At 36.1% G+C, this 24966-nt stretch overlaps 1 long non-coding RNA gene across 1 annotated transcript; it reads right to left on the reverse strand.

The window, feature by feature from the left end:
• Positions 1-267: 267 nt before the first annotated feature.
• LOC130459616 (uncharacterized) lies at positions 268-2470 on the reverse strand. Its single transcript, XR_008919128.1, has 3 exons — positions 1753-2470; positions 1261-1321; positions 268-626 (listed from the first exon to the last, which is right to left on the reverse strand). It is a non-coding gene; the product is annotated as an uncharacterized lncRNA (long non-coding RNA).
• Positions 2471-24966: the final 22496 nt, after the last annotated feature.

Below are 24966 nucleotides of genomic sequence, written 5' to 3' on the forward strand. Positions count from 1 at the left end.
CATATTGGGCATCAAGATTTACAGAGATAGATCTAAAAAGATGTTTGGACTTAGTCAAAGCACTTATATCAATAAGGTGCTTGAAAGGTTCAAGATGGCAGACTCCAAGCGAGGCTACCTACCCATGTCTCATGGAATGACTCCAAGCAAGACTCAGTGCCCAAAAACACTTGATGAGCGTAGACGAATGAGTGGGATTCCATATGCATCATTGATTGGTTCAATAATGTATGCTATTGTAACGCCCCGACTTTTAAACACCATTAATTAGGTTAATTACCTTTAATTAGCAGCGGAAACCCTAATTTAGTCGGAGCGTCACTGCCGTATCTCCCTCGTGGGAAATACAAGGCGACATACCCTTTTTAAATTTACTGACTACTGTTGAGTAACTGTAATTATACTTCACTTCGATTAATTCTTTAATATTTACACCGAAATCTAAACGAACTTTAATAAATATTCCTAACATTGATTAAAGATAAATATTAAAATCTAACTTAATACTTAGAGTTTAAATAATACATCCATTATTACTAGTGAGACATAGTTATCTTTATTAAACATCGATCGTGAATTTGATGGTTGCATCCTCACTCTAAGGCATCCCACGATCTTCTTCGTACCTAAAACAAAAGCAACATCGTGAGCCGAGGCCCAGTAACATGCTACCCTAACAGCGTAGACTCATTTCAATTCATTTTATTTACTTTGCAATCAGGGAGAATAGAACATAGTAAAACATTTTCATAAATGCAATAAAACATCATTTATAACTTGAAACTTTGATAGTTCCCATTATCTTTCTTAAAACCTTCTTTTTACTTGGTAACTGACAAGTTAGCCTTGCGGGACGTCTCCCACCTTGCGATAGTCCTCAAGGAGCACTCTCCCTTGTTGGACATACGCCCGTACCTAAATAGTTTCTCTTTTAACTTGCGGTAATCCTCAAGGAGCACTCTCCCTTGTTGGATGTCCCGCGGTACGGCGGTACGTGCACGACCTAGAAATAGTAACCCCACTAACTGCCAGAACCGGTTACACTTGTATTTATCATGTTTTGTATCTTATTAATAACTCATAAACATCATCTTATAAAATCATTCATAAACATATTTAAATATCATCATTCATAAAACACACTTCATAAATACATTTCATATCCCACAATCCAATTAAAACACATCATTATAAACATATTTTATAATCTCATAAAACTCATTTCATAAGGGGATTGTGGGTGTTAGCAATAGATGTTACCTCAACCGTAGTTTATACTTCCTATTTGATGGATCGTTCGTCCTGAGCTTCAAGTCCGATTCTTTCAGAATATTAAATCAATGAATTAGTTATTGAAACGTTAAATAATCTCAAATTGATATTTATAAATCATAATGAATTTTATAATGAATTTTAATAAAAAGTATAATTTTATAATTTAACGAAAATATTATTAAACGAAATTTAAATCGAAATATATATATATATATATATATATATATATATCATAAATCGATAAAAAAAAAAATTATTATTTAAATTCCATTTTTGACTTATAAAGCTAGTAGGTTTATTATTTAATTTTTGTCCTTGATAAATTTAGTACGGTAATTTATTTTTCTTAAACTCGATAATCAAATTTATTTATTTCCTGAAAATAATAACAATTCATTAGTAAATAATTTATATCATAAAATTTATTAAAACATGAATATTAAGGAATTGAAAATCTGAAATTCATGTTTGTCTTACCCAAAGCCCAATTGATTTGGCCCAACTTGAATAAGGAGGAATAAAACAAAGTTTCAATTTCAGAAACTTTGTTTCTGAAATTGTAGAACACGAGCAGCAGGGGAGGGGGCACGAAGGAGGAGGGGAGAAGAAGGGAGACAGGCGGCGGCTGGCTGGGCGGCACGGCGGCGCTAAAGCGCGCCGGTGATGGTGATTGCGGTGCGGCGGAACAAAAAGGAAGGAGGAAGAGGGTGGTCGAGTAAAACAGGGGAAAACAGGGGAGGGGTGTTTCCGGTCAAGTCTGGTCGGCGCAGCGGCCGTTCGCTGGGTTGTTTGGGGCGGAGATGGTTCTAAGACGAGGTTAGGTGGCCGGAGTGTGGTGTCTTTGTGGCTGGGTGGTGCGGCAGAGGCAAAGGATGATAGAGGCAGGGGAGTGCGGCACTGCGGGCCGATTTGGTCGAAGGAAAGGGGTGGGGATTGTGGCGGTGGTGGTCGATTAAAGCAGCCAGCAGTGAGGCGAGGTGGTGGAAGAGGTGTTGATTGGTTTGGTGCGGGTGCGGGTGGCTGGGAATGATGGAGGCAGCAGGTGGTCGTGGTGGTAAATGAAGGCCGAGAAAAGTGGCGGCTGCGATGGTGGTGGTTCAAGACCAAAATAGAGGAATGAGGTAAGAAAACTTCACAATTTCTAATGGTGATAATGGAATAAGATGTTGGTTTTGGTTGTGAATTGAAATGGTGAATCAGTAAGCTATTTATAGATTTTTGGAGGGATGCAAAACGTCATCTATGAGCTATTGTTAATGGTTTTGTCAGGAAACAATTGGCATAGAGAGAAGAAGGAGAATCAGTGGGCAATACCAGTAGAATTGAAATACAATGGATCTCATGGGTTGTGCGTTGGCTTGAATTGGTGAAGGAGGAAGTCAAAAGTTTGATTGTCTGGCATACCCCATGTTTGCCAAGTATGCTGATAAGGAAGAGGAAGAAGAAGACTTTGGTTCTTGTAGTTGTTGACTTGGAATTATTATAAGGGCAAATTTGTAATTTAAAAGCTTGGAGCTATTTTTGGAAACTACTAAAAATAGAAATGTTTAGCTAAAATTATTCTTTATGAAAATATCGTTAATAAATAAATTTTCGTTTATAACTTATCGTTTAAAATAAATCGTGAAAACGTTTAAAATAACGAAATTTGATTATTCGTAATTAAAACGAAATCAAGCTAATAAATATTTTTAATTTTAATAAATCAAGTTTAAAAATTTCGGGATATTACAGCTATGATATGTACACGCCCGGATGTTGCGTACGCACTCAGTGCTACGAGCAGATACCAGTCAGACCCAGAAGAGGCACATTGGACTGCTGCCAAGAATATTCTGAAGTACATGAAAAGGCACAAAGATGACTTCCTGGTCTATGGTAGAGATGATGAATTAATTGTTGAAGGCTATACGGACGCAAGTTTCCAAACCGACAAAGATGATTTCAGATCACAGTCTGGGTTTGTCTTCTGCCTCAACGGAGGTGCAGTAAGCTGGAAAAGTGCTAAGCAAAGCACCATTGCGGATTATACAACTGAAGCGGAGTACATTGCTGCATATGAAGCAGCAAAGGAAGCTATATGGCTAAGGAAGTTCATAGGTGAACTTGGTGTAGTCCCCTCCATTAAAGGACCAATAGCCCTATATTGCGATAATAACGGAGCTATTGCACAAGCAAAGGAGCCTAGACACCACCAAAGAGTCAAGCATGTACTTCGTAGATTTCACCTTCTACGAGAGTTCGTTTAAAGAAAAGAAGTCGAGATAAGCAAGATTGGAACTGATAACAACATATCAGATCCATTGACTAAACCTCTGCCGCAGGCAAAGCACAACTCGCACACTGCAGCTATGGGAATCAAGCATATTGGAGAATGGCTTTGATGTCCTTGTTTAATATTTTAAAGTTTTAGAGTTTAATACTTTGTTAAACATTATTGGTTAATCATTCACAATAAATGAATAGAATTCATTTTTTCCATTTAATTTGTGGTTTATTTAATGATGAGTCCCTTCAATTTGACGATATATTCAAGATAGACTGTCAGGACCAGTCCTGTGACTAAGAAATGTCTATTAAGTGAACTTGAATGTCAAAAGTTGAAAATGGTCCCTGGTCAGAGTTTTCAATAAAGATGGACGCATAGTAAACGTTAGACGACTAGAATGCAAAATGACTAGTAGTTCTGTTTCTTGAACTATGTGGACATGGCAATGTCATAATCATTTGCATAGATACTTACTTTGGGAAGACTAGTATCGGTCAAACCTATGAAACTTTACTGTAAGAGATGAAAATCTGTCATAAGTAAATTTCATTAAAATTATTAAACACTAATCCTCAATACCTGAGTGATTTGAGATTACTTGTTAGAGAACTGCTTACTTTGACGTTGACCAACCGTCGCACCGTAAAAGGAGGATAAAAAGGCAACGCTCAGGTAATCACCTATCAAACGAAGTCTAATCTCAAGATCGCAAGATTGGGATTGTCCTCCCATAAATCGGGATGAGATGCTAAAAGTTGTACAAGGCCACTCGGAAAGCTAGAAACTGTAAAATGCATGGCCGTGCTCGGATGAATCATAGGTTATGATTATCTGTTTATTTGATCAGTTGAACTCTGAAACCGAGAAACACCTCTGGACGTAATAAGGATGACAACCCTTACCTTATGTTCAAGAGCAAGCATCGAGCGACAAAGGAATTAGGAAATGTACACTTGTCCCTAAGGACAAATGGGAGACTGAAGGAAATAATGCCCTTGGTCCAAGTATGTATTTAATGATAAGTCTAATAAATGCGGTTCAGTATTAATTAACAAGTTAATAATTCAGTGAGATCAAGTGAGCTGAATGCATAGCTAGAGGCCGCTTCAGTTCAAGTGGAATTAATGATATTAATCCACAGCTTACTCTTGGCTGAACCCGTAGGGTCACACAAATAGTACGTAAATGGATTAAGTATTTAATGGAATTACATAATCCATCTATGGATATTCGGAATCGACAGATCTTGGTTTCAGTGGGAGCTGAGATCGTCAAAGGTAAGAAATGAATACTCCGGAAACGATGATATTGCCGGAAACGGAAATATGGATCGTATCGGAAATATAAATATTATCCTAGTCGTAGATGTTGCCGGAAACGGAAACATGGTACGTATCGGAAAATATTATCGGAAATGGAAATATTGCCGGAATCGGAAATATTACCGGAAACGGAAATATTTTCAGAATCGGAAATATTATCGGAATCGGAAAATAATTTCAGAAACGGAAATATTAAATATTTGTTCGAAACGGAAATTAATTCCGGAATCGAAAATATTAAATATTGTTCGTATCGGAAATGAATTCCGGAATCGGGAATTTAATCGGAAGCGCGTCGTACGAATTAGCATCGGACGAGACTTGCTAGTCGAAGGCCCAGCATGAAGCCAGGCCTACGCCCAGCAAGCCCAAGCGCCCAAACACACGCTGCCAAGCCACGCCAGGCCCAGCGCAAGGCCAGGCCCAGCAAATGGCCTTGGCGTGCGCGGAGCTGCGACATGGGCTGCGACGAGTGGGCTGGCGCTGTGCGTGGGCCGTAAGGCCTGCGTGCGGTGCTAGCGTATCACTCGAAGTGTGTTACTCGAATCCTAAGGCTACCGGGATTCGTCATATGATTAAATCTAATCCTATAAGATTTAGTTTATTTAATTAGAGTCCTAGTAGGATTATAATTAAATAAATTAGTATCCTAATAGGATTCCAAGTCCTTTTCCATAACTCTATAAATAGGTGCCTAGGGTCACAATTTATGAGACACAATTTCAAGTATTCAAACAATAAAAAGCTAAGAGTTTTAAGTAGAAAAATCATCCATATTCTTGCCCTATTAGCCGAAAATATATAGTACCTTAAGGGCGATTCTAGTTGGTCAATCTTAAGGCGGATCCGGACGTGCTGTGGACTATCTACGGAGGGACGACACTTGGAGTCCTAAAGACTTGTTCTTGTTCGGTTCGGGCGCAGCTAGGGAGGGCACGCTACAAAGTGTATGCATCTGAATTATGCTAAATGATTATGTGTTAATAATATGTTTTCCTGGCTTTATGGTTTTTCCGCATGATTTATGTATATTCATATGTATCATAACCTAACAGATTCTTCTATTAGATAGTAAAGAAACCTACAACTTGCAGTCAAACTATTATCATGTAGATTAATGAGTTTGTGACCTTTAAGAAAGCTATGACGAAACCAAGATTCCCTAAAATGGTTAGAGGCCATATATAGACTCAAATGTTTTAAATGGTTAGAGGCCATAAAACATACTCAATGTTTTGATGACAAAATTGAAATTTTGTTGATTTGCAAGAATAGTTTCACACCTATTGGTTGCAAGTTTGTTTTAAGGATAAAAACCATCAAACATGAAATTGTGTTCACACACAAAGCTAGATTAGTTGCTAAAGGTTACAAGCAAATTCACGGTGTGGATTGTGTTGAAACCTCATGCAAAATCGTAATGCTTAAGTCTATAATTCAAGCAATAATTGCATATTGGTACATATGGCAATTGGATGACAAAACGTATTCCTCAATCAAATGTTGGAAGAAAACTATGTACATGGCATGTCATAGGATTTGTGGATCCAAATAATGCTTGAAATGAATGCTAGCTTATGAAATCTAAGTACAGATTTAAGCAAGCAAATTGGGAATTAAAACTGTATTTTAGTAAAGCTGATAAGTATTTTAGCTTCATAAAATTTACATGATTCTTATAGATATATAAGAAGTTTAGTGGGAGTACATAAAACTTAATTGGTCCTATGTGTATCACACACATATCTCTCTATTGTGAAATGACATTCAAATGCTAATGACTTAGATTTGAAATTATTCATCAATGATGGACCATGGCGAAACTTAGTACATACTGGGTATTAAGATCTATTTACAAAGATCTTATAATGTTGTTTTGGATTAAGTAATGGCATTTACTAAATCAAACACGAAATACTCCATTGGAGATATTTGACCCATGTGAATAAATCTAAGTAAAAGATGTTTGAACTATGTATAAGCGTTTACTAAGTTAAACATCAAAGGATCTAAGTAAGATTCTTAACCTATATTATATGTCAAATAATTTAGCTGGATTTAGTATCTACTGGAACTAGATGAGCTAAAGTTACATGAATAGAATTCAATTAGGAATTATTCTGCAAAAGAATTTATCATGTATGATATAATATGAGGATCGCCAAAAACGTATCGTATGACTTTAGGCATGACGAACATATACCAATCTCTATTGATCTATGTGAAGATCAACTAGATTGAGATCAAGAAAAACTTATGGTACTTGAAAAGGTACATAAGAGTAGTTCTTGATTCAAGGAAATAAAGATATGCTAAATATTGATGCTACACGCATAAACACTGGCAAAGGATCAAGAAAGATTCCTTTGGAGTTAACCATTGACAAGGACGAGCTAAAGAGCATCGTGTTTTGAAATGGCAACATGGATTGGAGACCATGAGTTGTTGCGTGGGAAATTAAAAATAATAATTTCTATGTTCAAGATATAGTTAGAAAGTCTTCCGCATATCTGTGAACTTCTTGGATAAGTAAATCCAAACAAAGCATCATTAGCAACCTAAACAGTTGAAGTAAAAGTACTTATTGCCTAAGAAGCAATGAAACAGAGTTGTTTACATAAAGAGTTCTTCACTGAACTTGGGTAGATCACATGTCTGTTGACTTAATGGTTCTTCATTGCAAAATGCGTAGAACCACTATTGTAGTAAGAAAGACTAGATCACACAATAAACAAACTCTCTTATCATCCTATCTCAAAGAACATTCGATGAAAAGGATATTAAGATTGGAAAAGCATGATAACTAAACCTATGCAACGAGTGAGAGGCAACACTCACATTGTAGCACTGGAAATCAAGCGTAGCTTTGAATTCCATGAACTGTTTTAAAAATGGGTTTGAGGCCCATGGTTGTAAAACATTGGGGTTGAACATTTATCATATATGAAATGTATTTTCATATTAAATTTAATCTTGGTTTAGTATTAAATGATGAGTCCCTTCAATTTGACGAAATATTCAAGATAGACTGTCAGGACCAGTCCTGTGACTAAGAAATGTCTATCAAGTGAACTTGAATGTCAAAATTTGAAAATGGTCCGTGGTCGGAGTTTTCTATAAAGATGAACGCATAGAAAACGTTAGACGACTAGAATGCAGGATGACTAGTAGTTCTGTTTCTTGAACTATGTGGACATGGCAATGTCATAATCATTTGCATAGATACTTACTTTGGGAAGACTAGTATCGGACAGACCTATGAAACTTTACTGTAAGAGATGAAAATCTGTCATAAGTAAATTTCATTAAAACTATTAGATACTAATCCTCAATACCTGAGTGATTTGAGATTACTTGTTTGAGAACTGCTTACTTTGACGTTGACCAACCGTCGCACCGTAAAAGGAGGCTATAAAGACAACGCTCAGGTAATCACCTATCAAACGAAGTCTAATATCAAGATCGAAAGATTGGGATTGTCCTCCCATAAATCGGGATGAGATGCTTAAAAGTTGTACAAGGCCACTCGGAGAGCTAGAAACTGTAAAATGCATGGCCGTGCTCAGATGAATCATAGGCTATGATTATCTGTTTATTTGATCAGTTGAACTCTGAAACCGAGAAACACCTCTGGACGTAATAAGGATGACAACTCTTACATTATGTTCAAGAGCAAGCATCGAGCGACAAAGGAATTAGGAAATGCACACTTGTCCCTAAGGACAAGTGGGAGACTGAAGGAAATAATGCCCTTGGTCCAAGTATGCAATTAATGATAAGTCTAATAAATGCGGTTCAGTATTAATTAAACAAGTTAATAATTCAGTGAGATCAAGTGAGCTGAATGCCTAGCTAGAGGCCGCTTCAGTTCAAGTGGAATTAATGATATTAATCCACAGCTTACTCTTGACTGAACCCATAGGGTCACACAAATAGTACGTAAACGGATCAAGGATTTAATGGCATTAAATACTCCATCTATGGATATTCGGAATCGACGGATTTTGGTTTCAGTGGGAGCTGAGATCGTCAAAAGCAAGAAATGAATACTCCGGAAATGATGATGTTGTCGGAAACGGAAATATGGATCGTATCGGAAATATAAATATTATCCAAGTCGTAGATGTTGCCGGAAACGGAAACATGGTACGTATCGGAAAATATTATTGGAAATGGAAGTATTACCGGAATCGGAAATATTGCCGAAAACGGAAATATTGTCAGAATCGGAAATATTATCAAAATCGGAAAATAATTCCGGAAACGGAAATATTAAATATTTGTTCGAAACGGAAATTAATTTCGGAATCGGAAATATTAAATATTGTTCGTATGGGAAATGAATTTCGGAATCGGGAATGTAATCGGAAGCGTATCGTACGAATTAGCATCGGACGAGGCTCGCTAGACGAAGGCCCAGCACGAAGCCAGGCCGTCGCCCAGCAAGCCAAAGTGCAACAAACCACACGCCAAGCCTCGACCAGGCCCAGCGCAATGCCAGGCCCAGCCAAGGCATGTGGCGCGCGCGGAGCAGTCGTGGGCTGCGACGATGGGCTGCGAGCAAGTGCAGCTGGCGTGGGCCGCGAGGCTTACGCGGGCTGTGCTCGTGCTCATGCTCGTGTACGGTTATGTGCAAAACGAATCCTAAAGCTATTAGCCGAAATTCTTAGAACCTTAAGGGCGATTCTAGTTGGTCAAGCTTAAGGCGGATCCGGACGTGCTGTGGACTATCTACGGAGGGACGACACTTGGAGTCCTAAAGACTTGTTCTTGTTCGGTTCGGGCGCAGCTAGGGAGGGAACGCTACAAAGTGTATGCATCTGAATTATGCTAAATGATTATGTGTAAATAATATGTTTCCTGGCATTAAGGTTTTCCGCATGATTTATGTTTTGTCATATGTATCATAACCTAACAGTTTCCAAACCGACAAGGATGATTTCAGATCACAGTCTAGGTTTGTCTTCTACCACAACGGAGGTGCAGTAAGATGGAAAAGTGCTAAGCAAAGCACCATTGCGGATTCTACAACTGAAGCGGAGTACATTGCTGCACATGAAGCAGCAAAGGAAGCTATATGACTAAGGAAGTTCATAGGTGAACTTGGTGTAGTCTCCTCCATTAAAGGACCAATAGCACTATATTGTGATAATAACGGAGCTATAGCATAGGCAAAGGAGCCTAGACACCACCAAAGTGTCAAGCATGTACTTCGTAGATTTCACCTTCTACGAGAGTACGTTGAAAGAAAAGAAGTCGAGATAAGCAAGATTCGAACTGATGACAACATCTCAGATCCATTGACTAAACCTCTGCCATAGGCAAAGCACAACTCGCACACTGTAGCTATGGGAATCAAGCATATTGGAGAATGGCTTTGATGTCCTTGTTTAATGTTTTAAAGTTTTAGAGTTTAATACTTTGTAAAACATTATTGGTTAATCATTCACAATAAATGAATAGAATCCATTTTTTCCATTTAATTTGTGGTTTATTTAATGATGAGTCCCTTCAATTTGACGAAATATTCAAGATAGACTGTCAGGACCAGTCCTGTGACTAAGAAATTTCTATCAAGTGAACTTGAATGTCAAAAGTTGAAAATGGTCCCTGGTCGGAGTTTTCTATAAAAATGGACGCATAGAAAATGTTAGACGACTAGAATGCAAGATGACTAGTAGTTCTGTTTCTTGAACTATGTGGACATGGCAATGTCACAATCATTTGCATAGATACTTACTTTGGGAAGACTAGTATCGGAAAGACCTATGAAACTTTACTGTAAGAGATGAAAATCTGTCATAAGTAAATTTCATTAAAATTATTAGACACTAATCCTCAATACCTGAGTGATTTGAGATTACTTGTTTGGGAACTGCTTACTTTGACGTTGTCAATTGTCGCACCGTAAAAGGAGGCTATAAAGGCAACGCTCAGGTAATCACCTATCAAACGAAGTCTAATCTCAAGATCGCAAGATTGGGATTGTCCTCCCATAAATCGGGACAAGATGCTGAAAGTTGTACAAGGCCACTCGGAGAGCTAGAAACTGTAAAATGCATGGCCGTGCTCAGATGAATCATAGGCTATGATTATCTGTTTATTTGATCAGTTGAACTTTGAAACCGAGAAACACCTCTGGACATAATAAGGATGACAACTCTTACCTTATGTTCAAGAGCAAGCATCGAGCAACAAAGGAATTAGGAAATGCACACTTGTCCCTAAGGACAAGTGGGAGACTGAAGGAAATAATGCCCTTGGTCCAAGTATGCATTTAATGTTAAGTCTAATAAATGCGGTTCAGTATTAATTAACAAGTTAATAATTCAGTGAGATCAAGTGAGCTGAATGCCTAGCTAGAGGCCGCTTCAGTTCAAGTGGAATTAATGATATTAATCCACAGCTTACTCTTGACTGAACCCGTAGGGTCACACAAATATTACATAAACGGATCAAGTATTAATGGCATTAAATACTCCATCTATGGATATTCGGAATCGACGGATCTTGTTTTCAGTGGGAGCTGAGATCGTCAAAGGCAAGTAAATGAATAGTCCGGAAATAATGATATTGCCGGAAACCGAAATATGGATCGTATCGGAAATATAAATATTATCCAAGTCGTAGATGTTAGCGGAAACGGAAACATGGTACGTATCGGAAAATATTACCGGAAATGGAAATATTGCCGGAAACGGAAATATTGTCAGAATCGGAAATATTATCGGAATCGGAAAATAATTCCGGAAACGGAAATATTAAATATTTGTTCGAAACGGAAATTAATTCCGGAATCAGAAATGTTAAATATTGTTCGTATCGGAAATGAATTCCGGAATCGGGAAATTAATCGGAAGCGTATCGTACGAATTAGCATCGGACGAGGTTTGCTAGACAAAGGCCCAACACAAAGCCAGGCCGTCCCCCAGCAAGCCACACGCATCAAACAAACACGCCAAGGCCTCGACCAGGCCCAGCGCAAGGCCAGGCCAAGCCAAGGCTTGGCGCGCGCGCACGAACCAAACAAATGGGCTGCGAAGCATGGGCCAAGGCGCCGTGCGCTCAGCATGGGCCGCGAGGCATGCACATGGGCGTGCGGTGCTCGTGCGGTGCTCGTGTGCGTGCTATACGAATCCTAATGCTATCGGAATTCGTGCATTGATTAAATCCTAATCCTAAAAGATTAAATTAATTATTTAGAGTTCTAAAAGGATTCTAATTAATTAATTAGTATTCTAACAGGATTCGAAATCCTTTCCATGGTTCTATAAATATATGCCTAGGGTCATAAATTTATATACGAGTTTTTCAACAAGTATTCATACAATAAAAGCAGTGAACTATGAGCAGAAAAATCAGTCACATTCTTGGCCACAAATAGCCGAAAATTATAGTACCTTAAGGGCGATTCTAGTTGGTCAATCTTAAGGCGGATCCGGACGTGCTGTGGACTATCTACGGAGGGACGACACTTGGAGTCCTAAAGACTTGTTCTTGTTCGGTTCGGGCGCAGCTAGGGAGGGCACGCTACAAAGTGTATGCACCTAAATTATGCTAACTGATTATGTGTAAATAATATGTTTCCTGGCATTAAGGTTTTCCGCATGATTTATGTTTTTTCATATGAATCATAACCTAACATGAAGCCCTAAGATTATATTCTTAGGTACACACCGACACCATAAGCAATTTCAAATAGCTTAACAGAAACCCAAAATATGGTCCAATACCTAATATTTGTACCTAGAAAATAGTGTGGTCCTATCATTAATAATTTTATCATGAAAATGTGGTCCCATAATTTATTATTTTTGTCTTTTTGTTTAAAAAATAAAATAAAATTGTGTACTTTTCTACTAAAGTACAATAACATTAATAGTTCATCATGTTATTTTTCAAGTTTCTTAATTCCCATGAAAAAGGTCAAACAGGTACTATATTATGAGACAGAGGGAGTAGTTGGTAGGGAAGGGGTTGGGTAGGTGATTTCTAGTAGATGGTGCGGGGGGGGGGGGGGGGGGGGGGTTGGTTTTGGGGTTTTTAGAGGGTAGTTTCTTGGGTCATGTGTGGGATGAGACTATTTTATTAGTGGTAGAGAGATTTGGACGGTGGTTAAAATGGTAGGCATATTTTATTGATGGAGTGGTTCATGTGAAGGAAATAATGTCTTTGGTCCAAGTATGCATTTAATGCTAAGTCTAATAAATGCGGTTCAGTATTAATTAATAAGTTAATAATTCATTGATATCAAGTGAACTGAATGCCTAGCTAGAGGTCGCTTCAGTTCAAGTGGAATTAATAATATTAATCCACAACTTACTCTTGACTGAACCCGTAGGGTCACACAAATAGTACGTGAACGGATCAAGTATTTAAGTGAATATATTATTCATTAAGTACTCCATTTTTGAACATTCGGAAACGACAAATCTCGGTTTCAGTGGGAGCTGAAATCGTCAAAAGGCAAAATAAAGAATACTCCGGAAATAATGATATTGTCGGAAACGGAAATATGGTTCATAACGGAAATACAAATATTATCCAAGTCGTAGATGTTGCCGGAAACGAAAACATGGTTCGTATCCGAAAATATTATCGGAAATAGAAATATGTGTCGTAATAGAAAATATTGCCGGAAACGGAAATATTGTCGGAAAATGAAATTATTTCCGGAATCGGAAATATTAACGGAAACGTAAATATTTGTTCGAAATGGAAATGAATTTCGGAATCGGAAAAATAATCGGAAGCTCGACGAGCAACAAGCCGGCAAACGAGCCGGCCCATCGCTCGACGAGCAAGGCAGCAGCCATAGGGCCGCGCCCTGCGAGTAAGGCCGCAACCATGGGCCGCGCCAAGCTACAAGCAAGGCAGCAGCCTCATGGGCCGCACCAAGCCTGCAGCAAGGCAGCAGCCACGGGCCGCGCCAAGCCTAAGGTAAAGCAGCAGCGCATGGGCTGCGCCCAGCCTACGAGCATCGTGTGCAAGGCCCTCCGAGGCATGGGCCGAGGTAGCACGCACACCCACGTGCGTGGCTGCGTAGGGTATTTGTCTTTGGCTCTAAGAAATATCCGGTTGCTTAATTCCCACGTAACCTTGAATTAAGTTTTCCTAGTTTTACTAGAATTCAAATAATTAAGAGTTTAATTATAGTTGCAATTCTAATTGAATAAGAATTTCAATCCTAGTAGATTTGGAAATTCTATTCCTAGTAAAACTCAAATTCCTTGTTTCCTACACTATAAATATAAGGCTAGGGCCTCATAATTATACACATCAATTGAATTGAAAATCATATTCTTTATTCCCATTGTGTTCAAGGGAGAACATAATACAAGCCTAACCGAATACATAAAACCTTAAATAAAATCCTAGTTGGTTGAACCTAAGGCGGATCCGAACTTGCTGTGGACTTTCTACGGAAGGGCAACGTTTGGGGCTCTAAAGACTTGTTCTTGTTCGATTCTGGAGCAGATAGAGAAGGCACGCATCACATTGTATGTAATACCCCATATTTTTAGGCATTTTATTAATCATTTTATGCTTTTTTTTAATATATATTTGATATTAAATTATTTTGGAGGGAAAAATATTCAAATATTTTGGAGGGTAAATATTCAGATGTCTTTGAGGAATATTATTTACAAAAATAAGTTTAATTTATTATTTTCGTATTTTACTAAATTAATTAAATAGGATATAGATTCCTAATTCTATTAGGAATCAATTTTGGAGAAAAAGAGTTTTAATCAACTTAAAATTATTTTATAAATCCCAAAATTATATTTAGTATTTTATAAAATCTGTTTTATGGTAAAATATATTTATGAGAATATATTTAGGATTTATTTTGGAAAAATAAGATAATTTTATTTTAAATTGGAATATAAGAGTTTTACCAATTCAAAATTTCTTTAAAATCCGAAATCTTGGAGAAAAATTATGAAAAATTCAGGATATATTCTAAATAATTAATCAAGCCTATGTTTAAAATTTTGTGATTTTATCTTTTATATTTTTACTTTAAACAATTTTTACTCTAAACCGAATATCACCAAAATCATGACTAGATTCAGAATCCTATCATAGCTTAAACACCAACCACGGCTATACTTCTTAGGGTTCCATTCTAACTCTAACCATAATCCTACACCTATAAATACCCCCTACTTCATTCATCATTCCTCACACCAAAAGTTGAAAGATTTCCCAAGCCCGCTCTTAAACTTCTTCTCCCTCTTTGGCTCTAAACCTTCTTACCTAAAATCCTTATACAACCACCACGACACCCCCGTCGTGCACTCCTTTCCGCGGACGTCTACCTCTTGGTGTCGTGACTTCCACACCCCAATTGTTTTCAAAGCCTTCACTTTTACGATCAGTTTTTACAATTTAAACTCTTCTAAATTAATACCGTAATTTTTAAAAGTGTATTTTTAAACCATGAGTTCGAAATTTTGATTTATAATACGATTATTATGCATTCATAACTCATGAATTAAATTTAAGTCCATTAGATTTATTTTTATTAATTTAATTGTTTAATCATAAATTAATTAGGGTTTTATTTATTAATTGTTAGGAACTCGTGAGTGATCTGTAGCAGGATCAAACTAATCTTTGTGTGAGGTGTTATTTAATCAAGGTATGCGTATGTGGCTTGATAATTATTTGTTAAATCTATGTATGGTTTGAATTGTTATATTCTAATTGATTAATCGATTTTCAATTGAATTGTGAACTTAAGATTTTAATTTTATTCTTGAATTTATGGACAAATGATTTATGGATTTCAAATTTATATATTAATATAATGATTTTCAAGCGTTAATGATTCAATAAAAGGGCACTTCGAAATTATTGATGAATTTTAATGATTTAATAATTAATCATTTATTTACACATGTATTTAATAAAAAAATTATGTTTGATTAAATAAAAGGAGGTTAATTATTGGTTTATCATGTGGAATGGAATTGGAAAGTCTTTCACGACATTATTATACTTTTGTAAAGTCTCGAAATGAAATGGATCTCATGGAACATTAAAGTTCATACCAATCACTTGTTGTGTAAGTCGAGGGTCACTTGTTGACTATTATTTGATTAGTACCCCAATGCATAGATTTGTGATGGAATACTAGATTGGGGGTGTGCACATTTAGGAAGGAAGGGGAGATAAGAAGAGGTGTTTTGATTTCCATATTATAATTGGAATCTATTTTTGGAAAGTTTCTACTTTTGGAATATTGTTATATTTGGAAAGCTTATATATTTGGAATATTTCTTTTCATGGAATGTTTCTACTTTTGGAAGTTTCTATTTTGGAAATCTAAATTCTTGAAATGTTTATACTTTTGAAAAGTTACTATTTATGGAAAGTTACTATTTATGGAAAGTTCTAATTTTGGAAAATAAATCTTCTATGATTTCAATTAAGCAAGTTTGAATTAAATGGTTTGTGAAAGTATGTTCAACTATATATAAATGTTTTACATGTCTTGCATATATTCGTACTTAGCTTTTACTAACCCGTATTTCCTATTTGTTTTGGCTTGGCCCTGTTCACCTTTTGGTGAGCAGTTTTCAGGAACTTGATGTGATGATGTGACATTCTTGCATACGGGATTAATGTAGAGTTCACTAGTTAGGATATATTTTTCTAAGTGGGTTTCATTTGTGAGTTCAGATTTTAGTATTTAAAGTTCAAGGGTTTATCGAATATACACTATTATTATTTCGATTATTATTATTCAATTAGGAAAAGTATTTGAGTTATTCCGTTGCATTAGGTTGAGTTAATTAGCCTTTAACGTAATCACGTGGTAGTAATACTCATAAGTTTCTCTCAAGATTGGTCTTATTTAATTAAAGGTTGTTTTTAAAAAGAGAGAAATTTGGGGTGTTACAAAATGGTATCAGTTTAGCCATGAAAGAACCTAGGATTAAAACTTAAATAAATTTGAGAGTAAGGGTAGAATTTAAGGGGCATATATGATAGAGTTTCGCATTCTAAGCATGAAAATCTATTTTCAAAGAATGTTACATTTTCATTAAAAACTATTTTCCTATCTTTTGAGAAAAGATGATTGGTGTGAATCCATCACTCGTAATGTCTTCTGTCTAGGTTGAATAAGAGGAGCTCATACCGACGCTATGTATAATTCCCTAACTACCTGGGAAGATGTTGTTTTCATGTATTCACACTAAAAATCGAGTACTTGAACTTATACAAATTTTAGAAAAAGAACAAAAGAATTTGTTGAAAGTCTATTTAATAAATTATTTTATGCATTTACTAGAATTACATGATAAATATCGTGCATTAAGTGATAGGTCCGAAATTTTTCCTTCAAAAGAATAAGTAAATAAAAAATTTCGTGAATTTAGTCACGATTTATGTGAATTTTGTGCATAAACATTTACTTAATTGATTATGCATACCTGGGAATTTTGATGGCAATTTGCTAACTTATGATGAATTTTCTCACATTTGGAATTGGTTGGATTATTTTTCCTTTTATGGATTTTGGTGGAATTTATGATTTATTGTGAATTGTGTCAATTCTTATATGGTGAAGTACTTTGCAGATGCTTGAATTTGTCCGAAACCGCTCCTATAGTCTTGATTATGTTAATAGGGAAGACCAATTAGCTGAAGACTACACTATGAAAATACATGAACTTCTTGGGAAAATTAGAGCTGATAATCAACCCAGATATCACGAACTTTATTATACTCACGGTTCCACTGTCCTACTTATGGTTGCTCATATACCTCAAAATCCAAAATATGAACCTATCATTGCCAAGTATGGAGAAATTATGATAGATGAATACCATAATAACGAAAACTTTTTTTGGTACGAATGCATTCTTGATTGGGACCCCACATTTCTTTACACTTGACCTAATTCTGCTAGATAATATATGGAAGAACAAGGGTGGGGGTAATGATCATTTTAAAGTACATGTGAAGGACGACTCTTGTTAGGTTATGATACATATGACAATTCATAAATCATGCGGAAAAACCATAAAGCCAGGAAAACATATTATTTACACATAATCATTTAGCATAGTTTAGATGCATACTCTTTGTTGCGTGCCTTCCCTAGCTGCGCGCGAACTGAACAAGAACAACTCTTTAGGACTCCAAGTGTCGTCCCTCCGTAGATAGTCCACAGCACGTCCGGATCCGCCTTAAGATTGACCAACTAGAATCGCCCTTAAGGTACTACTAATTTTCGCCTAAATAGGCAAGAGTTATGGCTGATTTTTCTGCTTAAAAATCCTAGTTTTGAATACTTGAAAACTTGTATATAAATTTATGACCCTAGGCATATATTTATAGAACCTTGGAAAGGATTTCGAATCCTGTTAGAATACTAATTAATTAATTAGAATCCTATTAGAACTCTAAATAATTAATTTAATCTTTTAGGATTAGGATTTAATCTATGCACGAATTCCAATAGCTTGAGGATTCGTATAGCACGTACACACGCACCGCACGAGCATCGCACGCCCATGCGCAAGCCTTGCGGCCCACGCTGTGCGCACGGCGCACAGGCCCACTGCCCGCAGCCCATTTGTGCGCGTGCGCCAGCCTTGGCTGGGAATGGCCTTGCGCTGGGCCTGGTCGAGGCATTGGCGTGTTGTTGGATGCGTGTGGCTTGCTGGGCGATGGCCTGGCTTCGTGCTGGGCCCTCGTCCGGCAGGCCTCGTCCGATGCTTATTCGTACGATACGCTTCCGATTAAATTCCTGGTTCCGGAATTCATTTCCGATACGAACAATATTTAACATTTCCGATTCCGGAATCAATTTCCGTTTTGAACAAATATTTAATATTTCCGTTTCCGGAATTATTTTCCGATTCCGATAATATTTCCGATTCTGACAATATTTCCGTTTCCGGCAATATTTCCGATTCCGGCAATATTTCCATTTCCGATAATATTTTCCGATACGTACCATGTTTCCGTTTCCGGCAACATCTACGACTTGGATAATATTTATATTTCCGATACGATCCATATTTCCGTTTCCGGCAATATCATCGTTTCCGGAGTATTCATTTCTTGCCTATGACGACCTCAGCTCCCACTGAAACCAAGATCCGTCGATTCCGAATATCCATAGATGGAGTATTTAATGCCATTAAATACTTGATCCGTTTACGTACTATTTGTGTGACCCTACGGGTTCAGTCAAGAGTAAGCTGTGGATTAATATCATTAATTCCACTTGAACTGAAGCGGCCTCTAGCTAGGCATTCAGCTCACTTGATCTCACTGAATTATTACCTTGTTAATTAATACTGAACCGCATTTATTAGACTTAACATAGAATGCATACTTGGACCAAGGGCATTATTTCCTTCAGTCTCCCACTTGTCCTTAGGGACAAGTGTGCATTTCCTAATTCCTTTGTCGCTCGATGCTTGCTCTTGAACATAAGGTAAGATTTGTCATCCTTATTATGTCCAGAGGTGTTCCTCGGTTTCAGAGTTCAACTGATCAAATAAACAGATAATCATAGCCTATGATTCATCCGAGCACGGCCATGCATTTCACAGTTTCTAGCTCTACGAGTGGCCTTGTACAACTTTTAAGCATCTCATCCCGATTTATAGGAGGACAATCCCAATCTTGCGATCTTGAGATTAGACTTCGTTTGATAGGTGATTACCTGAGCGTTGTCTTTATAGCCTCCTTTTACGGTGCGACGGTTGGTCAACGTCAAAGTAACCAGTTCTCAAATAAGTAATCTCAAATCACTCAGGTATTGAGGATTTAGTGTCTAATAATTTTAATGAAATTTACTTATGACAGTTTTTCATCTCTTACAGTAAAGTTTCATAGGTCTTGTCCGATACTAGTCTTCCCAAAGTAAGTATCTATGCAAATGATTATGACATTGCCATGCCCACATAGTTCAAGAAACAGAACTACTAGTCATCTTGCATTCTAATCGTCTAACGTTTTCTATGCGTCCAATTTTTATAGAAAACTCCGACTAGGGACCATTTTCAACTTTTGACATTCAAGTTCACTTGATAGACATTTCTTAGTCACAGGACTGGTCCTGACAGTCTATCTTGAATATATCGTCAAATTGAAGGGACTCATCATTTAATACTAAACCAAGATTAAATGGAATACGAAAAATACATTTCATATATGATAAATGTTCAACCCCAACGTTTTACAACCATGGGCCTCTAACCCATCTTTAAAACATTTCATGGAATTTAAAGCTATGCTTGATTTCCAGTGCTACAATGTGAGTGTTGCTTCTCACTTGTTGCATAGGTTTAGTTATCATGCTTTGCTAATCTTAATATCCCTTTCATCGAATGTTCTTCGAGATATGATGATAAGATCTTTTCGAGTTTGTTTATTATGTGATCTGGTCTTTCTTATTTTGATGGTGGTTTTACTCATTTTGCAATGAAGAACCATCAAGTTAGCAGACGTTTTTCTTGCTTCAAGAGTGGTTCTACGCATTTTTCAATGAAGAACCATCAAGCCAGCAGATAGGTGATCTACCCAAGTTCAGTGAAGAACTTTAAACAACCCTGTTTTATTGCTTCTTAGGCAATAATTACTTTTACTTCAACTGTATAGGTTGCTAGTGATGCTTTGTTTGGATTTACCTATCCAAGCAGTTCATAGATATGTGGAAGACTCTCCAACTATATCTTAGAACATAGAAATTATTATTTTAATTTCCCACGCAACAACTCATGGTCTCCAATCCATGTTGCCATTTCGAAACACGATGCTCTTTAGCTCGTCCTTGTCAATGGTTAACTCCAAAGGGTCTTTGCTTGATCCTTTGCCAGTGTTTATGCGTGTAGCATCAATATTTAGCATATCTTTATTTCCTTGAATCAAGAACTATTCCTATGTACCTTTTCAAGTACCATAAGTATTCTTGATCTCAATCTAGTTGATCTTTACTTAGATCAATAGAGATTGGTATATGTTCGTCATGCCTAAAGTCATACGATACGTTTTTGGCGATCCTCATATTATATCATACATGATAAATTCTTTTGCAGAATAATTCCCAATTGAATTCTATTCATGTAACTTTAGCTCATCTAGTTTCAGTAGATACTAAATCCAGCTAAATTCTTTGACATATAATATAGGTTAAGAATCTTACTTAGATCCTTGGATGTTTAACTTAGTAAATGCTTATACATTCTTTACTTAGATTTATTCACATGGGTCGAATATCTCTAATGGAGTCTTTCATGTTTGATTTAGTAAATGCCATTACTTAATCCAAAACAATAATATAAAATCATTGTAAATAGATCTTAATACCCAGTATGTACTAAGTTCCGCCATGGTCCATCATTGATGAATAATCTCAAATCTAAGTCATTAGCATTTGAATGTTATTTCTCAATAGAGAGATATGTGTGTGATACACATAGGACCAATTAAGTTTTACGTACTCCCACTAAACTTCTTATAAATCTATAAGAATCATGTACATTTTATGAAACTAAAATACTTATTAGCTTCACTAAAATACAATTCCAATTCCCAATTGCTTGCTTAAATCTGTACTTAGATTTTATAAGCTAGCTTTCCTTTTCAAGCATTTATTTGGATCCACAAATCCTATGACATACCATGTACATAGTTTATTCCAACATTTGATTGAGGAATACGTTTTGTCATCCAATTGCTATATGTACCAATATGCAATCATTGCTTGAATTATAGACTTGAGCATTACGATTATGCATGAGGTTTCAACACAATCCACACCGTGAATTTGCTTGTAACCTTTTAGCAACTAATCTAGCTTTGTGTTGTGAACACAATTTCATGTTTGATGGTTTTTATCCTTAAAACAAATTTGCAACCAATAGGTGTGAAACTATTCTTGCAAATCAACAAAATTTCAATTTTGTCATCTAAACATTGAGTATGTTTTATGGCCTCTAACCATTTAAAACATTTGAGTCTATATATGGCCTCTAACCATTTTAGGGAATTTGGGTTTCGTCATAGCTTTCTTACAGGTCACAAACTCATTAATCTACATGATAATAGTTTGACTGTAAGTTGTAGGTTTCTTCACTATCTAATAGAAGAATTGCATAGTTTCAGTGACCTGAACTCCATGTTTCTTCACTATCTAATAGAAGAATCTCATAGTTTCAGTGACTTGAACTCTATGCCTACAAGGGTATAGAACATCAAACAACAGAATATCAATAGCCACTTAAAAGTCCTTTGAATATTCTGTTCTCCTTGAAGCACTTGTAAAGTCTTCTAAGAGATGTCTATTCTTTAAAGCCACTTCTAAAGTCCTTAAAGAATACGTGTTCGGATTTTCTAAAGAACTTCGAAAAGCTTCCGGAATGTCCGTTTTATGTTTGTTGTTCGCCTCGAAGACTTTCGAGGTCTATTTTCTCCCACTTGTCATTTTGGAAACGAATCTCCAAAAGGACATTATTTCGAGCAAACAAACATTATGTTCTCAAAAATTCGTGGTAGAAACAATACCCTTGTGTCTCATTTGAATAAATCGCAATGATACATATATCTATACTTGGGCCTTAGTTTGTCGAATGACAAACACTAAGCTCCCACTGAGTTTTGCAACTCTCTAGATATATTTTATGAAAAGTTATTATGAAATTACTTTTCAATAGCTTTGACGAATTTGGTTTAGTTTGGTGGTAGTTGAGCATTTTGTTTAGAAATTATAGGAAAAGTCTTTATGATTCATCATTAATCGAATCAAGTACTAATTGACTTCGATTATTCCAACTTAGATATGCCATATCTTATGGAACTAGATCGTGAAATTACAACACACAATCATTGATGATCATTCTTGGCAAAGTAATCAACAACGTGATCTAACCTAGATCTTTATGATTTCTTGCCAAGTGGATTTTATACTTCTGAATCTTTGAACTAGCCAAACAGATTCAAACTTATATCACATTTGAGTAAATAAACCTATATTCACTCAAATCCATGTGAAATAATAAAGTCATAAAATCTTTCTTTAGCTTGTGAACTCTATTGTCTAGGCGTTCTAACAATAGTTCATATTTTTTGTTACTTTCAACAAGTAAGACTAGCTTGTCTTGAATGATCTAGAAATCAATCAACTTTCAAAAAGTCCATCAAAATAGAGCTTATGAATGTTAACTTGTTGATATGGTCTAAGCAACAATGCCAAAGATTAGTGGAACTCAAATCAAGGGGTTGATTTGAACCTAGTAAAGTTTTTATTGTTAAAGAGTTGTTTGTTTTAATCAAGCATATTGACTCATCCCGTAAATGACCATTTTATTCAAATAAACAAACAAACAAACATTGTTTTTGTTCTTCTGAATGTGAGTCTTTTTGTGTTTGAAGCAGAAATTTAGGTATGCTGATTATGGAACAAAATAGCCATTTAGTTCCAGCCTTGAAAGGACTTAAAACAAACTAGATGACCCTACAACTAATGTAGCATTGCCATGCTTCATTTCCCACTTGTAGGTCATTAGTGTAGCATAGCTTCCATTGTTTGAGTTATTACCGAAGTAAGAACCTCAAGCGGTATATGATACCAAGGAAGTTTGATTGCTAGGTCACTTCTCTTTAAACATAAACTTATAGGTAGAACCGGAATCGTAAATTCCTTTCATTTGTTCCTTTGTTTTCCTATTTCTTGTACCCTTTCTTATAGTCTTAAGAATTGAATTCTCTAGCGTTGACTTTTATACTTTGTTAGACATGTCCAATGTCATTTTATCAAAGTTCTTACCATTTATGTTGAATATTCTGTTTCAACTAGATGATCTTACCAGAAGCTTCTAAAGTTCTCTAAGCATCGATCTATTCGAATGTCTAGGAACTAGACTTATTCGAGAATTAAATGGAAAAAGGATTTTAGGTAGTTAACCATTGGTAAAGCTGAGCGTTTAAACTCAATGCTTTATGATCTCAAAACTACATTGTATTTTGAATTCACAAGCACCAATCGGTTTTCCATTCGACTTTGATACTCGAAAACAACCATAAAAGTCGATATAAGAAACGTACATTTTAAATTGCTCACTTTCTCTCATTTCCGTGAATCGTTCTTGGATTCACTACCAATCGAGGAAATTTACTGTTACTTTTCTAAAAGGATTTATTGCAGTGCAAGATATTCAATTATAAACAATAATTAAAACATACATTGAAGCATGCAAAGTCTAAACATTTATCATGAATAATAACTTGAAAATTAAAGCAATCATGCAATTCAAACAAGTTATTAGCATTTTATTCGAGTTTATTGTTCCGGCAGGTGTGAATAAAATGATTCCAAGACCCTAAAACCATTGAAGAATTAAGCACAGTTTGTCGACTCAATTCTAAAACATTTTAGGTAAGCAAAAGCCTTTTTGCTAATAGTCTAGAAACTACTCTTGGTTGATAGGTACGTCTAAGAACTTATTAGGTAAACCTATCGATTTTGCCACGACATAAAAGGACTCCTTACTTATATCGTTGAGTTTCACCAAAACTAACATGTACTCACAATTATTTGTGTACCTTGCCCCTTTAGGACCAATAAGTAACACCTCGCTGAGCGAAAACTATTACTAGATTGATGTAAAGGATATCCAAGCAAGTGTATATTTTGGCATGACACCTTTTAACTCAATTTTTAAGTTTGGAACTTAAGGCTCTTACTATGTTGGTTAGATTTTAAGTGAACTAAAATCCTTAATCATGCAACATAATCAAGCTTTTGATCTCATGCATTTTAAGACATATTTAAAAGCAATAAATAACTTAAAACATGCATAAGATAAATGTGATCTAGTATGGCCCGACTTCATCTTCAAGCTTTAACTTCAAAGTCCGTCTTGAAAATCTCCGTGGGAGGCACCATTTTCTTCAAATAGGATAAGCTATAATTAAAACTAATTACAACTATTTGATGGTACGCAGACCATATTTGAATTGAAAAACAACTTTGGTACTTTAGACCAATTACATTCAAATTAATGGTACGCAGACCATATTTTCTATCCTATTTGGGCCATACTAGTCACTTCATAACCTGCAAAACAG

The sequence above is a fragment of the Spinacia oleracea genome, chromosome 4, assembly GCF_020520425.1.
Source record: "Spinacia oleracea cultivar Varoflay chromosome 4, BTI_SOV_V1, whole genome shotgun sequence".
NCBI classification, from domain to species: domain Eukaryota; kingdom Viridiplantae; phylum Streptophyta; class Magnoliopsida; order Caryophyllales; family Amaranthaceae; genus Spinacia; species Spinacia oleracea.